Genomic DNA, 17255 nt, shown 5'->3' with positions numbered 1-17255 from the left:
GTTCCTATTATCTCAGATCTGTGCTTACATCATACACTTTTACTTTCGGTTTCCTCCTCACCGTCTTCTTCGCTGCCAGTCCAGTCTCCATTACCACGCCACTTATGAGTAATCTCGATATACTGAGTAATACTATCCTCTCGAGTAATACTACATATCTTATGCTGTATAAACATAAGAGTTTCTCTTCCACTCAATCTGAGTTCCTCTCCCTCAAATCGGTCTCCGACAGGTTTACTGCCTATGTTGTCCTTAGGATTTTCATCTCCTTTATTCTTGCTTGATCATGACGACCTAACTTGCCGGGAACATCGGATCCCTCAGCACTTTCACGTTTGGTATTTTCAATGCATCCGTCGTATCCTTGTTTTGTTTGGTTTACAACACCAATCAAAGGGTCGTGACTTTGCCCAGTATTATACATCTGGATTTGTCTACTCAACAGCAAAGATTCTGCTTAGTTTAGTGGCGTCGTTGTAATGAGAAAAATATCAGTAGTAGACTAACTAAGAAAACAAAATAAAATTATGCCTTAACCTTTATTTTAAGCAAAATTTCTTGAAAAATCCCTTCTATTCTTCACAAGGATCACATAACCTGCAGTATGCATCGCAGGACGAAGGAGATTGTGCCGTGGAGACGGGAGGAGTGGACCCCACCAGAAACAGTGTTGGTCTGGTCAGGGCCAGGATAAGCGGTATTAATGATCTATAACACGGCCGACTGATCTGCAATATCGGTGTGATGGGGAGACGCGTCATCTGCAAACTGCGCTGAAAAATGATTGAGCCTCGCCGAGGGGAGGCTTTAATGAGAGACTTGGTGATCTGGTGATCTTTGTCAACTTCAAAGATTGGACAAGAAAATGAAAACGTATCCTGTTGTCTCCAAATGCAATCTTCTTATGGGAAAACAATGAAGTTTTGAATGAAATATCCAGTACTTTTATTAGAATTCCAATATCGTGTATTTAAATTATATTTTTTAGTTTTCTATGAAACATTGAATAGATGCGTATTAGCTTTCTTTGCAGAGTACATTCATGTTTAAAACTTTCAATTGTAAAGTATTTCAGAAAACTAAAGAACAATATTAATAAAATAGTAGTGTTATTTGATTTCTATCTAGATGAAGACATTTTGCAGTTTCCTATAATTTGTTCATACTTGTCATTCGAAATAATTGCAAAAGTTTTGTAAAAAACGTCTTCTACTTTATGTATGATTGTTGATAATCTCTTTTATAATCTATGTTGGTTTTATGTTATCATTTTATTTCAGGCATTACATAATAAATTAAACCATTATACATTTTCAACTGACCCTTTTTTACTACAAACAATGTGAACTTGTGATTTATCTATTCCTTTTTGAATATAGAACTGTACTTATTACGTGCCTCAAAAAAGCTTTAGTTTCGACGGTAATTTATTTTTAAGTCCATTGAAATATCTCTGTATTTTATTTTGAGAATCACAGTGTGAGTAGATTATTTAAAAATCCATTGAATACAATTTTAACTGAATTGAAAAGATCCCGTTAAAATAAAAATGGTTGATTTCATTAAAAGAACTCTGCTTGTGTGATTATTACAATACATGACTATGAGTCTAAGTTACACATATCAAAGTGTAAAAAGTGGTTTATTAATAAAACTACGAGCATTTGGCATGTTACAGCGGACGCTGCTAACAATTTTAAATACCAATAATTATAACATTATCTAATTGAATATTATTTATTTTAAACTCGTAAGGCAATTTATCAATAACAGGTTATAAAGAAAACAATTTTTTTATTATTTGAAACTTTACATTTAGGAAATTTCTTTTATAATAGGTAATTTGTTAATAACATTAGAGACTGGTCGTTTATGTTGAGTTAGTAGCCTGTTATCTGAACACAAAACACGAAATCAGCCACACTAACCCCACTTTCTTTCTCCAGCAGCCTATTAAGATAATCTACTGAAAGATAAGGTTTAGTATTATCGCGCCACTTACGATAACATTACAATTAGAATTTCAATGGTCATGCACTGATGCGTGTCACTGATTCATTCAAATCAAAATAATTCAATTCATTCCTTTATGCTGTATATTTTCTGATCCCTATATATATATATATATATATATATATATATATATATATATATATATATACACACACACACACACACAGCCGCAAATTGAACTAACAACTAACTGACTGAGTATAAAAAATTCGAACCCACTTCTAGAAGTGCTGGAAACAAGAAATTTTAATCTGAAAACCACCGGGAAGAGTCTGAAAACCGGAAATGTTTCATTTTAATCCCCTAAAAAGAATCCACGAAATTCGCCGTTTTTTTAATCTTGTAGGCTTATCTTTGAAGCCCGATAGCAGGCGAACCCTTAGAGCTAGCTCGGGTCTTACCGAAAATAGTTAGTTGGTAATGAGGTGACCTACAAAAAAGGTCCAGTGAATTTTTGCTCTATATTTATCGGTTTTGCCGCAAAACGCGATTATGTAGAACTTTTAGTAATTTTCACTTAAAAATTTACCTTCCCGGCTCGATAGCGACCGGACCGTTGGTCGTAGCTGTAAACAAATGTTAATTTGATTTAGAAAATGGCGTGATCTACAAAAACGTTTTGTTAACATTTTGCCCGATCCTCAATGGTTTGGCTGCAAAACGCGTTTAAACGTATTGCTTTTTGAGTTTTACGTGAAAGTTTAGTTTTTTCGGCTCCGTTGCAGCCAAAAATGTTTCTGTAGTATAAAATTAAAATTTGACAAAATAATGCGATTTATAAAAACTCTCTGCAACGTTTTGCTCTATCTTTATTAGTTTAGCCGCAAAACGCATATAAATGCAAATATTTTATACATTTTACTTAAGAATTTCCTTTCTAGGGTCGATAGCGGCTGAAAATTAAATTGTAGCTTGAAACTAAAAACTTTTATAACTAGAAAATGGTGGGAGCTACAAAAAGGGTTAAATCACTTTTTGTCGTACATCCTTCTGTAAGCCCGAAAAACGCTCTAAATGTCCAAACCTTTGTCGTGAATTGGCAATTTTAGGAGTTTTCAATTTTTATTCGACTACAATTTGTGGAACTCGATCCAGTTCCGGACTGAGCTTGTATTACTCAGTAAGGGAGTTATTTATATAAGTTCTGATATGTCGATGTAACCTTTCTGGTGAACTTGAAACTTTGCACGACATATCGATAAAAGGTTGACACAATGTAGTTCAGATAAGGCATACTTCCCTCCATGAGATTTGACCAAGCAGTAGTTAAATTTCTTGGGCTACGACGTTTCGAGAACAAATTAAGGTATGCACTTGAAATTTTGGCGTGTTACTTTATTTCTACGTTAACAACACCAGTTCAATGACGGTCGATGTTCACCGGAAACTGGCTGAGCGTTAGCAAAACCGAAATAGTAGATAGAGATTTTTTATTTTAATTAATTTCAATAAATAGTAGTTTATCGTCAAATATATTTTAGAACACATGTTACTTGCTCAGTATTTGGTTTCAAAATGAGTAAATTTGGAGAGATAAAAATATAAAGGTAGATCTTTAACCGCACAGATCCCTTCTTAACTAGTTTAGATCCAATGAAAATATTTAAACTTCTCCCTCAGTATAATCCTCGGTAGATGTTATATCCTCCCTCATAAACAGCCCCTTGATTAATAGGTCCTTCAAAATACCTGCTCCCTGGATTACTTATTTTCATAAGAAAAACAAAACCCTGTATAAAATAACCCCTTGTTCTTTTAACCCCGGTAAAAAAAACGACTCCTACGAATCTCTCTGGTATAAAAAGATAATCTCCTGAGTTAATTGAACCCACTTATCAAATTATCCCGCTGATAAAGATTACTGTACATTTATTATCGTACTTATTATCACATCAACCACTGTTCTTTTTGACCTCCAAAAAAATAAGTCCCCTCTCAGAAAACTTCCTGGTATGGCCAGATAATCTCCTGCGTAAACTAACCCCCCTGATCAACTTAATAATCTGATAGAGCCTGTCTTATAACGCACTGAGAGGGCAGACTTACTCAGTGCATAGAGTCTAATCCACTTCCTGGTATGCTAGAAATTTAAAATTTGGTTGAATTGTAGCTTAGAAGGTGAAATAGCTCGAGAGTATTTGAAAGCTGGTCATTTTCGTTTTGAATTGCTCAGTATTTCATTCAAGCTACACAGTGCAGTCTTTCCTACCAAGCTCTGTACCGGCTAAAGCAAAACCCCTAGCTAAAGTCCAAGGCCATAATTGCACACAAAATTAAATTTTCAAAGAAAGGTTTAGTTACTTTTTGTCGTAACCCCAACGGTTAAGCAACAAAACGCCCTCAAATTCAAAAGTTTGGTTAAATCCGGAATATTAAACAAACTACACTCTACCTTTCACTTCCTGCCAAACCTAATCTTGGACTTTATTTATTACCAAATTCTTCTTGTCTCCTAATTTTCCTAACACAAGACGTAATTTTTCTACGAAATCCATTGATTATTTTTCATATTACACATCATTAAGCTGAGCGTTAGCGAACCATTATAACCCGCATGATTGTTGAAAACGAGATCACGTGAGAACATGATATGTGTAAAACTCATCTCCGAATTTAAATAATACCTAATTCCCTCTATCCTCGAAGTTAGAAAAAATCCCACTTAGGGGCCTGGGGCCGAAGTCAAGTCTTTAATGTTACTATTCCCTAGCAATGATAGCTATAACAATTATAAACATCTTTCAAACATGATTGAAAGATATAGGAAGTTGTAAAAAAAGATATATTTTAACCTTAATACAAATATATCGAATGGAAGTCTAACCACGAAACAGTTATACTATTATTACTCATACAATAACCTCGTATTAGTTATTGAAGTTATAAAAAGGGTAGTCATCACGTCTTTGCACTAGCTTTTTCAAGGTTTGATTAGTAGTTGTCAACCCTTTGCGAAGGGAGCCTCAATATTACGGTATAAATATCTATTAGATACCGGAAAAGAGAACTTTTTCTTAGTTTAGCTTCAGTGCAAGTTGTACTGGCAGACATCTTGATTTTCTCTCATAAGAACAGTGTTTAACTTCTTACATCTACTTTTGGTCCTTAAACTATGTCGTAGGATTGTCTCATTCTAAAGATAACAATTAATACATATTTAAATACCTTATATATTTTGAAAATATTTGTGTTGTATGTTTATAAAATAAAATATCGTATTTTACACTTACGGAAGAGGCCCAGTGGTTTGAAATCGCTAGACTCAAGCTAAGAGTACTGAAATGGTTCTAAATGATTTGGCGCCTACGTAGAAGAACTGGTTATCAAGGTAAGTAATGCATTTAGCTTACCTGCAGCATTACATTAAGCTACTGGTTAATAATTAATTTTCATTCCAATTACGATATAATTCACTATATTACTCTTGTATCACAAGCATTACATGTATCGTATACTCCCGTTAAATTTTCACTCATATGATATTTTGAACTCAATTTGTGGCAAGTATACATACGTACACATATACGTTGGTACATATCAAGTACAAAATTTCGAAAACCGTACATAGTACATATACTTGGTTATTCAGGTTAATTTTTTAGTTATTTTAAACTTCTTTTCAGTAGCACTTGTTTAAAATACAGGCATTATTTGTGGAAAACCCTGTATATTTAGGGAGAATCTATACCTTAGCCTACTTGTAGTTTCTTCCTTAGTGTTGTGGGAAAGGATAATAAAAAGTTTCGAACGGTGTCTAGTAGTCAAGTAAATCACCATTATTTCAGATTATGTAAAGTCGGAAAACTATAGAAAAATAAAAATTTCAACTCTATAAAAGTAGCTATAGTGGGAAGGACTGGTTCAACATGTATGTTGAATTTAAAATCTGACGATATTGCAGACTTGACTCAAATTCAACATTCACATCGGATCAGCATTTCCCCACGATGTGTAGAAGAATGCTTTATGTGTAGAAGACTCTGTTGCTCCACTGCGCTTTGGGATCGTTTCAGTCAACATCGTAGTGCACTCAATTGCGCTGATAAAGGAATTTGATTATTTTTTTTCAATTTTAAGATTGATATGATATATTTTTAGGAAATGTAACAGAACTGATGTAGGGATATCCTTTCACCCGTAAGTTTGTAGTTTATGGGATACTGGTCAACCATCAGCACCAACGATCCAAGGCCATGAGGGAAGCTGGCAGCCCACGCGCATTGACGAAACTTCATATAATTATAAGGACTTACGTTGTGGAAATTTTTTATGTCCATGGCACCTCAATTCACTGTCAAGATATCATTAGGATCAGAAAATACCTGAATCCATCAGTGTGAAACAAAATCCACCAAACTAATAGAGGGTGGAGCCATCGTATCGACAATCCTTCCTTCTACAGAACCGGAGTTCATACTGAAGTGACACAGTCGTATGGTGATGGCGGATCGTATGACATTAATGACATCTTTATCGTAATATATTCACAATAATACAATGTATCGCAACCATCAACAATTTTATTCATTTAAATTATTTTTTCAGATATCCTAACGGCCCATCATGGATTCAGAAATAGTGAAGAACGCATTAGACACCAAAGTTTTACGTTGATTTTTACTATCGGTTTTTTCTTCTACGAACGTATTGAAGATAACTTTAATCTAAGTTGCTGAGTTTTTAAGTTGCCCCTGATTTCATATTGCAGGAAGTCCTTACTGCGAGTCAAGGTGCATCTATTTCTGCAGAACAAAGTCTCCTCAAGACAATATGGAGACAATTCACAGTTAGCAATCTTAACTCCCTGAAAGATTCACTCCACGACTCTTTTAAAGTCATCTCCACAAATTCCACAGAGTCTAATCAATATGCAAAGTTTACATTAGTACAAAAAGAGTATTAGGCGAGTAAAAAGTCATTTTAAAAAATCAAAGGGAACAGATATTTACTAGGTTACTCATAAACGCCTGAAATGACTCTTAAACAAACCATTTTAACATGAGCGCTCCGGGTTACAACTATTCTCTGTGGAAAGTCCTTGTCAAGGGACGAGTTTCTTCCAAAGGGACTGTTAACTGTGTCAATTGTGGATCTACATTTTCTAAATCCAAATTTCTCTGTATTCCACACTACTTATCCATGCGCATGGGCAACAATACCGTCATGTCCGCCTTACCACCAACGCCACACTAACTTTACGGTTAGGATCAAAATAGTTACCAAACAGATATCAGACCACATTAGCTCAGAAGCGCAGTGGATCACACGTGCATAAGCACTCAAGCAAGACTAGTCAAAATAAAAACAATGGAAAAATAATAAATAGAGCCTTAAGAATAGACCCATTACTAAATCACAGTTAAAACTAGTTTCCATAGTGCAGAAGTATACGAGTATATAGTAGATTAACTTCTAAAAACTGCAATTAAGTGTTAAATTCTATATTAGTGTTAGCTTATTTAAACAAAAGAAGATCTCCTAAATTTCTCTGGGCAAAAGTATGTTACAGATCTTAACAGAAGAGCCAAACGGGAACACGAACGATGGATGTGTCCTGATTTGGCCCATTGCAGGTAGCCGCTTCAGAGGAACTTCAACTCCTCTTGGAGTCTGCAGATTTCCTAGAGGGCAGGTCCTACTTTACAAGGAAGATTCACAAAGGAAGGAATGTGCCGGTGCAAGGGACTGGATGGAAGGGGGTGTGTGACGGCTGGACGGGGATGACGCAACAAAGACATCAACGCCGGGTTGAACATGTGCTCTCTCCGTGTCCTCCCCGGCCTGCACGTCGCCGTGAAAAATGGTCCCGATCTTTTGTCCGGTTTTTGGCAGAATCCTGCGTTTTTTGCAATATTTTCCGTATTTGTGCGGCAAAATTCAATAATGGACGATACCATTGTGTTCTCTCCCTTGTTGCTTTATTGGGCGAGAAATAAATGACATTGTAAACGGATTTCATGTCATTATTTATGATGGACGAACCTATTTAACTGATTCAAAGTTTGATATAATTTAAGAAGTAAAAATTAAACACAATAAGTAAAGATTGATCAATGTATAAAACAAAGTTAAGAAATGCCAATAACATAATTTGTTTACCAAAGACTGTTACTCAAGGAGCTTGACAAATTTCATTTCTATCTCTCATCATGATATCTCAAATATGTACAAACATACAGGCTTGAAAGCGTTCTGAGGTATAAAGGCGAAAGAAGGTATGTTTCCTACGGCACTGAAAAGAGCTGTAGTAATTCTAATTTTTAAGAAACATGATCCATTGAAAGTAAATAATTATCGGCCAATCTAAATCCTCCCAATGCTAAGTAAGGTCTTTAAAAATTCTTCTTAAGTAGGATGCTAAGTTTCTTTGAGAACAATTATACATTATCTCCAGATCAGTTTGGCTTTAGACAAGGTAAATCCACGATCGATGCAATCACGCACTTAATTGAGCTGATTGTTGATAGCTTGGGCAAGAAAACAGTAACACTCAGCATTTTTCTTGACTTGACTAAGGCTTTCGATTGTGTGGATTCTCCTCAACAAATTGCACAATAACGGTATTAGAGGATAGCCGCTCCAGTGGTTTCAGTCATACCTCTCTGATAGAAAACAACAAGTATCAGTTCAAAATTCATTTTCACCTACAACCAGTCTTAGATATGGGGTCCCTCAGGGACCAGTTTTTTTTCCTGGTGTACGTATACGATTTGAACTCAAATATTCATAAAGGACACATAGTCCAATATGCAGATGACATGACTCTCTCTTTCATATGCAAATCGAAATTTAAAGTTGAAATACAAGCTTATGAAGAATTAAATGTATGTACCCAATACTTTAAAAACATAAACTTAAAATTAATTGTTGGAAGAAAAATTACATGGATTTTGTTTGAAGCACTGCACCATTTCAGTACAGACCGGCTGTGATGTTGGACGAGATGGTCCTGGATGAAGTGACCTACACGAGACTCCTGGAAATACACCTCGATAGAGGATTGACTTGGAGGAACCATGAGGCAGTATCTCTTGAGAGGTCTTGCCGAATACTGTTCAGATAAAATAATGAAGACTGCACATTACGGTTTGGTCCACCCCAATTTATCCTACAGTATTATATTGTAGGGTGGCTGTTGAAATATCGACTTCCACAGACTTTTTCTCTTGCAGAAGAGAGCTATCAGAGTTATTGCTAAAATAAAGTTTAGAGAGTCGTGTAGAAATTCATTTAGGAAGCTAAAAATACTAACATTAACCTTGTTCGTATAGTATATACTGGAAACTACTGTTTATTTAAGAGCAAAGTGGTTCGAGGTCGGGACATTCAAAACTACGATACAAGGTATCGTGAAAATCTCAGACCTGCTCAGCATGGACTGAGATGATACGAGCAATTTTCTTCTCAAGCCGGAAGTTTCTAAATGGTCTCACTGAAGAAATAAAATCAATAAATGATGCAAATTGGTTTAAAAGTGACTTGCGAGACTTTTTAGCATCTCATTCATTTTTTACAGTTGGTGAATTCATGGACCATCTCACTAGCTTCAATGTGCGATAGTACAAAATTTATTTATTTATTTATCAAAATTTATTTTTTATTTTATATAAATTTTACTACGTGATAACCTTTATTGTTAACTAACTACGGTATTTTAAAAATTACATCGTAAGCGTTAAGACATTTTTATGACTATAAAATTATTATTATGTGATGCATGCTACGCAGTGGTAACATTTTTTTCTGGAAATAAAGGTATATGGTATTGTATTGTACGTATATTGGGAAGTTTTCACCTTCTCACATCCTCAGCTTATCAAAATTACTGAAAGGGTTGAAAACATGTCCTATTGAATATTTACAGGATAGTATTCGGAATACACCCCAACCCAGCTGACAACTTTCTGATCCGTAAATACTAAGGAGTTATAAAAATTAATTATTTTAAGAGAGTAACTATGCGATTCAATATAATGGGATCTTGTTATTCAATGTACCATCAGACGGGGCATTGCAATCATCTCACACCTTGGTTGGATACGAGGCACCAGATATACTAACGAGCCTGAGAATAAAAAAAATTTAAGTAAATTTAAGTTTTTTTAAAGTAAACATCGATTTACTTAAAAATTGTAAATCATAGAAAAGGTTAAATATATCATCTATATTTGATTCTAAGACCAGTTTGATTATTTTTTTAAAAACTTCATTTACCTGCACAATGAAAATTAGTTGCTAATAAAAATTGTTTATTCCTTATTTTGACTAGGAATTACATTTCATACATGTTCTCCATTCTTGGATTTTTTGTAAAAAAAAACTTTGGATAATTGAAAACCCACTAATTTGCCCTTTGGAACAAATTCAACACACGAAACATTTACTACATCAGAAAATATAACTCACCCGTTGAAAATACACCACAAATGGTCATATTTAACATTACGAAACATTTCTTACATTTTTTCTTATTGTCTCATGTACATAATCATATATATTTGTATCTTCAATTTACTACAGGCATAGACAAAGAGCTGTTCAATTAATTTACAAAAAAAGGACAGTTATTATAATAAACTAAGAATTGTTTACTATTTTAGTCCTAATAATTTTTAAGCAGATATTATAGGTAGTATACTTTATTTATTTATGTGTACAGTAAATAAATATTGAGATTTACAACTTTAAAATTAATTATTATACTATCTTATGTATTAGATACTATTAAATAGTATTATGCCTATTCTTTTAAACATATTTTGGAAATTTGGAGTTCCTTTGTTCAACCGAAAGTTTTAGAAGAATTTTTACATTTACAGTTCTACATCATTAAAATTTAATACATGCCAAACGAAGATCAATTGAATATCCTTTACTGCAATGAGACATGCAATTATAATGTGCAGTAAATGTGTACATGTGATGTAATGATATGAAAAAACTAGAGTAATATCAAAACAACAAATCCTTTTCTGATTTTTACGTCTACTCGAATACCGTTGTAGATACACCTTTGAGTGTGTTCTACGAAGAACGGTACAAGGGTTGTAAAGACCTAACGGACACCTTTCCTTTTCGTAGGGTTATATTTTATGAGCACTACAATAGTCACCGGTTTCAGTGCGTACCGTATTTTGTTTTGAAGAAAAGGGAAATCTGACCTTGACCACCAATAACAAGGTGACTTACCGTATTTCAAAAAGTTTGAATTGAATTAATACTTTTACATTATTATCTTTGCATTCGATTGCAATTTAATGTTAATGTATTTGATATATATTACATAATGAGCTATGTCACATGCAATATTTCCCAAGGCCATGAAATTGTAAATTAAAATATACGGACGCAATATAATATTTATAACTTATAGCTTTCTATTCAAATATATATTTTTTGTATTACATTCTACAATAAAGTTATATTTTAAATGATTTACTTCTATACAAAGCTTTGTTTTCATCGGAGACAAATTCTGTGTATCAAGATAACGACTTTAATTATCCCTAATTAATTCGAATTAAATACATCTGCGTTCTTCACGACAACATTGAAATAAATTTTAAAGTTTTTATGTAAAAAATGTCAAATTAAACAATAATTTTTTACCCTCTTCCTTGCGAGTCATAAATGCCTTAAGACTTGCATAAAGAAATTTCAAATAGAACATGTGGCGTTGAACTTGACACGGACTAAAATAACTTTGACAACAGAGTACGTTGCCCGTTGAAAATCAAGCATGTATCTAACTGATACAACAGAATAAAGTTCATATTGGTGAGGATGAGCTAAGCTACTGCATCTCCCCCCTTCCCCTTCTGTGGTACTTGTGGCGTTGTTATGTAGCTTCTGTGTATCTTTGATCTGCAATTGGCGTTTTAATCATAATGTACTCTGTTGTTAATGTTAGTTTAGTGTGTGCCAAGTTCATCGCCACATTAAAAAAATGTGTGTGCATGTCTGAAGCTTTCCTCAAAACATATTGTTCATATTTTGTATCATATTTGTATCATATAACGATGGGAAATACCTGACACCCTATTACCCTTCTAAATTATCCATAATAAAAAAAAATACTTTCAACAAAGGATTAAATGTCTACTGTTATGGATTATTACTTCTAGTTCTTGAGCTTACGAGGTCGATGGCATGAGAACAAACCGTGTCGAAACATATATTAAAACCGAAACTATTGACACTTTCCTTATAACATGATGTTAACTGCCCCCAGTGAGGCCAAGTTATTTCAAGAATTTAATTGTTTTAACAATGTTTCGACGCTGCTTGAACCAAAACACATTTATTTATACGTACTTAAATATTGTTTGTATCTTCTTTAAAATATGTATTATATTTACAAGGTACTATGTAATAAAAAAGTTATATTTCATATACATATTACGCGCATCCAAAAAAGAAACTATGGTAACCAATTATTTTAAAGAGATATCTGCATTGTAGTGCCTTAACTAGTTAAACATATGTGTAAGAGTGTCCCCATTTTTTGAAATTAAAAACTACTAAAGATAGTCTAGGGTTTTAACAATAATACTAGTATACGTTTCATATGACGTTTTATTATGAGGAATTAGTACTACTTAGTTATTTCCTTATATCGGACCAGACTCGAGATATAGCGTAGTGCAGGGGTTCCCAAACGTTTTCGGAACCCAACTCCTTTCTGCGCATGGTTCCCAGTACGAGACTCATCATCCAAAATATGCTGCAATACGATTTATACCACAAATTTTGTTTAAATTTTATTTTATTATTTTATAAACTTTCACAAATATAATAACTTTGACTTTTTACTATACAAAACAATGACATATATAATAATCTAGGATTACACTACAAATCAAGTAATGTTATGAAACAAATATTATAAAAACAAGTAGTGTATTATAAGGTTGGAAAAAAAGGAGTGATATACTTTAAAAAATAAAAATGCATAGGAAAATACAGTTTTTTTAAGGAATAATTTAAATTAAGCTCTAAAGGCATTATTACACTTTTTGTACTAATTAGAGAGTTAATTCTTCGTTTGATGGTTATTTTTGACGATGGAAGGATTGTGAAGGAAACAGGATTTTTCCGGACATTTGCCATCGTTCAGTGAAACAATAAATCAGTAACACTACGTTTCGAGATCTGCAATCTGATCTCTTCTTCAGGTAAATAACTAACCTAATACACCATTAAGAATTAGGCTAAAATAAACAAATAATACCAAAGCGTTGTGGCACGCCTAAGTCAGGAATGACAACTACCATGTTCAACGCCAACTTCACTAATTTTAAAAACATGCAATTAATAAAAAAAACTGTACACAACACTAATCATTAAAACTGAACTACAGAATACAGGTCACAATACGTCTGCATTCGCCTACTAACCACCTACGACTAACCAGGGGGCACTAGCCAATGGCAATCGTCACGGCAGACAAAACAAGATGGCGGAAATAAAAAGGAAGGTGGACAAGAATGGGCCCTTTTATTATTATTGGTTCATGCTAGATGAACTTCTTAAAACCATATTTTGAATCCGCATTGCTTGTAATAAACAACGCTTGGTATGATTTGTTTATTTTAGCCTACTTTGTAACTATGTATTAGGTTAGCTATTTACGTGAAGAAGGGATCAGATTGCAGATCTCGAAACGTAGTGTTACTGATTTCTTGTTTCACTGAACGATAGAGAGTTGTTTTTCATTTACTAGTTAATGTTTTACTTTTTTCAGAACAAAACGAATTATATATAAAACTTTTTCAATGACAACCGTTACTTTTAATATTTAGCTGTTGCACCAGCAATAGCAAAAAACCCCAAATTAACAAGACAAGCTATCTAATGGTAGCTATGCTCGACGTGGTCTTGAAGACCACTCCACACTACATGTGACTGAATGAACGCTAACTATGTTTCAAAATGCAGCTTCCCCAATTATGAAAGTTCACCTGCAGATCCATGGTAACCCGCCACGCCTGATATAATAGCCACGCGTTGCTACCAATTGATCGATGAGCGATCCCTTTGCACATATTTCATGTTAAGTATGCGCAGAGTGAGTAATGCGACCTTGGGTTTGTGTTTACTAGTGGCACACCCAGAAATCTTCTCTGGGGGGTGTCTGGTACATCGTTGAGTGAGGGATATGGAAACACCCTGAGACTAGTAGGGGGGCCGCATTCCCGGGGAATTCCCCCGAGAAATATTCCAAATAATAGATCCTAAAACGGTTATTTTATAGTACTTTTGAACTAATAAAATGAGGTCAAAGTGGAGGGTCATAGCGTATAAAGTTTGCAGTATAATCACTCTACCACCAATCACCAGTAAGCTTATACTGAGATACTTAAAATCTGCTGCAACAAATTCAGTTTATATGATACTTGTTTAAGGGGAATCTTTCGTCTCGTTTAACCTAATGTTCAATTTGTCATATATCGGTACCAGTTATTTAAAAAAACTGCTCTAGCCAGGAAAGCTAAACTTGTTGCAATGACACTTTAACTAATTGTTATACCTCAAATTGAACTTTTCATACTTTACGTTATAAATAAAAATAACATTCGAAACTTTAATATTTTGGAAATTATAATGTTTTAATAGTTATTATTGAGTAAATTCAGGTATATCATACGGAGAAGGTGAAAGAGATAAGTGGTGAAAATTATGCACTTTTTGAAAAAAAAAAAAAAAAAAAAAAACTGTATCTACAGTTAAAATTTTGAAGCCAAAAAAAGGAAATATTGTGTTTTTTTCAACTCTCTTCTTAGTTCTTGCCGAATTAGATCAAACGCCTTTAGCCCACAATTTGCACCAGCCTGTGAGCTGTTGCAAGTAGTTCTTGCAACTCCTTTACCATACCTAAGTAACCAGAGCTTTAAATTACTAATAGAATCCTGTAGATCTGTGTAGATAGGCTTGATTTTATTCATAACTGCCAAAGAGGGAAAAGGGCAGTATATCCATAAAATTTTGAGCAAAAACTCAATATTTCAATAAGAATAAAAATTGAAAAATCAACCTTGTGCCATATATCATTGTAAAATTTAATTTAGTGGCGTAACAAATGTAAATACACGTGTTTTTATATTAAAAAATTCATAAAATAAAAAAAAATCAAGAGAAAGCCCAAAATATAATTTTTTTATGACGTCAAACTCTCCTTAAATCAAAAAAATTAAATATAACATTAGCAAAATAACTAAATAGTTAAGTTTAAATCACGAGTCAATACCTAAGTTAAATCTTGATGTATATAACTCGGATAACAAACTAAAAAATAAATGCTGCGGTAACCGAAGAAATTCCTCTTCAATTGACTGTTTTAATTTTTATTTCCTCATCATTATTGAATGCTATAAGTATAAACTTGTTCCTTTAAGTGACCCCATAGAAAGAAATCACACAAAGTTAAATCTGGGGATCGGGGTGGCCAATCTAAAAAATAACTTCCACGACCAATGCAACGGCCATGAAGGTTGTCATTTAGTAATCGCTTCACAGGATTTGCGAAAAGAGGAGGAGGACCATCTTGTTGAAAGATTGCTTGATCCATTTCTGGAACCGTAAAATGAGGCAAGACTTGTTCATTAAAAAACCGTTCATATCTATTCCCAGTCATTGTACTGTCTGAACGTCGTAAGGTAGCACCCCCATTTCATTACAGTTTGCAACTGCCCAACCAGTAATTCCTTTTTGTTTGTAAGTGGAGTCTTCTGAAAACATAACAGTTTGAGTATGCCAATTAGGATCTAGCTCATGAAACTCAATGATATGAGAACAAAATTCCACTCTCCTGTCCGGATCATCTTCAAGAAGATTATGGACTAGGTGAGTTTTGTAAAATTTTATTTTATTATCTAAATTATTCTCTGAACTGAAGACGTTGGAACACCAGTTTCAAGTTCGATCTTCCTTACCTGGAGAGTGGAGCATGATGCGCATACTAGTACTTCTCTTTCCTCAGATCCTCTAGAGTAACTTTTTTTAGAGACACTTCCAGTTTTTAAGAAAAAATTTTCCCACTTAGTTGTTGTTGGATTACTAGGTGGTTCAACTCCTGGGTAGGCAACCTTAAATTGTCTAATTGCTATTTTATATTATTCTAATAGCACAAGCAATATTATTCACACTGCTGTTTTCAAACAGGTAATTTATATAGGAAGTCATACGGTAAATTGTTAATATGTCACCATTTTGTTTCAACAATTATTAGGGACCTTTAATTTTTACAGACTATTTCTAAACTTACTTTATTAATTGTAGAGTTTGAAAATGTTCGATGCATAAATGGGCAAGTAATATAAAATCAAACGTTTAAACATCTTAGTGGGACACCCTGCATATGCAAGAGTACCGTAATTGGGTATTTAATGAATTAGAATCGTAGAATAGTATAAGAATAAAGTTTTTATCAAAATAACATCTTAACTTTTATTATTGACTGGGTAATCCTCAAAATTCGGCATCGGTCACGTCATGGAACTCTTACTCATTGAGCATTTAATTTTGTAAATCACTATTAAAATGTTACAAATTGTAACACAGATTACATTGAGCACGTTTTGTTAATTTACTGTGACCGGCAACTTCTCGTTTTAACGCGCAAATCGTCACACTGTCCAGGGCGGTGATACCTCGTAGTGAAAACGAATGACAACAAACTTACACAGTTCAGAACTGCTCAGAGCTTAGTAACATACTCACTACTTTGACAACCGATCATAACAGGACTACTCGCAAAGTCATCGGTACAGGTTACTGTTACAGGTACTTTTACGATGTAGATACTTTACACGTTTACCGCTGTTCCTGGTACAAAGTATTCCTACTCGTTTAGCATTAGCAGTAACTGGAACATTTTACAAGTACATAACGTATGATTTGACATTGGTACGAGTACATTTTGCACTCGGTTACTGAAAGTACAGAGTACAGGGAAAAGCCACTAGAAATAGTAAGAACTAACTTCACTTTCGTAGTTGCCGTATGACGGTGAAATATTGCGTTTGAACTTAAATGAATTATATGTGCAGTGTTGTGTATTTCGTAAATTAAAATAGTTATAAAGTTTGAATTTATATGCTTGATTATAACTTATTTCAAAGATTCAACATAGATGTTATTTTTAGGACAAAATAAACTAATAGGAAGTTGATTCCTGAAATAAAATGCTCTTAGGGGAATCGGACCCGTTCGCCCCCCCACCCTCATCGTTGCGCCCATGATAT

Source organism: Homalodisca vitripennis, chromosome X (genome assembly GCF_021130785.1).
Source record: "Homalodisca vitripennis isolate AUS2020 chromosome X, UT_GWSS_2.1, whole genome shotgun sequence".
Lineage (NCBI taxonomy): Eukaryota > Metazoa > Arthropoda > Insecta > Hemiptera > Cicadellidae > Homalodisca > Homalodisca vitripennis.
This window is presented reverse-complemented; position numbering follows the sequence as displayed.